The sequence below is a fragment of the Chrysochloris asiatica genome, unplaced genomic scaffold (genome assembly GCF_000296735.1).
Source record: "Chrysochloris asiatica unplaced genomic scaffold, ChrAsi1.0 scaffold00104, whole genome shotgun sequence".
In the NCBI taxonomy this organism is placed as follows: Eukaryota; Metazoa; Chordata; class Mammalia; order Afrosoricida; family Chrysochloridae; genus Chrysochloris; species Chrysochloris asiatica.
Genome location: NW_006408622.1, coordinates 9,412,157 through 9,414,051, shown reverse-complemented (window position 1 = coordinate 9,414,051; position 1,895 = coordinate 9,412,157). Strand labels below are relative to the sequence as shown.

General features: G+C 40.3%; 1 protein-coding gene across 1 annotated transcript in view; it reads left to right on the top strand.

Moving 5' to 3' along the window:
* The window catches only part of ZFP82 (ZFP82 zinc finger protein), a 62,362-nt gene that overhangs the window by 60,125 nt on the left and 342 nt on the right, over positions 1-1,895 (top strand). The gene's annotated exons all lie outside the window — the stretch shown is intronic.

Genomic DNA, 1,895 nt, shown 5'->3' with positions numbered 1-1,895 from the left:
CCTACAGAAAGACGGCCAAATGATTCATAATAGAATATCAGAAATAGCCAATACACTGAAAGGGCAAAGGAGTAGAACTGAAGAGCTAGAAGCCAGAACTAGTGAGCTAGAAGATAAATCTCTCAACACTACTAAGATAGAAGAACAAACACAAAAGAAGAAAAAAAATCTGAAGAAGGCCTACGATTCATGTTGGACAACATGAAGAGGAATAACATAAGAATTACTGGCATTCCAGAACAGGAACAATCACACAGGTCCACAGAGGAGATAGTTGAAGAGTTTCTGGAAGAAAAATTTCCTAACATCCTGAAAAGTGAAAAGATAAGCATTCACAAAGCTCAATGAACCCCAGGATGGATAGACCCTAAAAGACAATCACCAACACATATAATAATCAAGCTCTCCAAAATCAGAGATAAGGGCAGGATCTTGAAAGCAGCTAGGGAAAAGAGAAATATACAAAGGCAAGCAAATAAGATTAAGCTCGGATTTCTCAGCAGAAACCATGCAGGCAAGAAGGCAATGGGGAGATATATATATAAAACCCTGAAAGAAAAAAACTGCCACTCAAGAATCCTCTACCCAACAAAGCTGTCAATCAAATACTGTAGTGTAATCAAAACATTCCAGGATAGGCAGAAGCTAAGGGATTTTGCCAAAGCCAATCCTGCTATGAAAAACATCCTAAAGGAAGTTCTGTGGACTGAGAACCAACAAGAACACATAACTACAGAACGACGTACATGGCAGCATCAACCTGAACTCAGTTGACAAATGAAAGAGTCAAGAACAGAATACAATTATAAGAACAGAGGATCTGGGAGTTCAGTCTATGATCAAAACAATTACAATGTGAAAAAAGGTAAACACAGAAGAACAGAGACCCAGGTAGTGGGAAGGTCAGGTAGATTACTGGATAAAATAGACTGTCCTAAATGGAGGCTAGAACTCATGGAATATAAGGTAACCACAATGGGTTTGGGGTGGGGGGTTTAGTTTGGGTGTTGGGGAGGGCAATACAAGAAAGGAGGAGGAGGCAGAACTAGATAGATAGGGGAACACTGAGACAGGTCTGCATGGCCTAGTGGGACAGAGGGAAATAGTGATGCATACTCAACCTTGGAAGAACAGCGCTTTGGGATACAGGGATCTAGGTATAGCTTGAAGAGGGTAAATAATACTAAAATCCTTGATTGCCTTATGAATATTAGTTTCCCTTGCCTACTATTGTAAAATAGACACTTGAGTGGGATAGAAAGGAATGTTGGGAAACATGATCAGAGAAAACTTGTAAGCCCGTCTTCAGCCTATAACTGATTAGAATACCTAAAAGGGATTCTACAACTTGCCCAGTGAAATAGGCCTCATGCAAAGCCTTTAGAGTATGGGACCTTAGATGGAATCCTGAGTTCCATCCACAACCTTGTGAGGTGAGACATTCCCACTAGAAATGACAAGCAGACTGGAACAGCTACAGTGACAGAAGATACATCTTCATGATGAACCTGACCTATACTCAGAGCGGTAGTGACTCTAAATACCAACAAAGAGGGAAAGAGTCTTCAAATCAAGTATCAATGCTATCTCCTCTGTGCACAGGGTAGATAGGGGCGGGCAACTTAGAGACATTGGCTACCTAAAATGAGGGGGCAATAAAGGCACGAAGTGACTGGCTTACAAGGTTTCAAGAGGGTGTTTAGTTTAAGAATATAGGGGGAAAGAAAGAGTTCCCACTGAATAGCTATCATCTTGTCTAGATGGGTCTGGTGAAAAGAGATGGGGATAAGATTCGTAAGATTCAATAGTGAATAATTGTTATCATGACTAATCACGACTGTCATGATTATAAAGGTAGAAGTTTTGTAACAAAAAAAGGGGAGTGGTTAATCTTA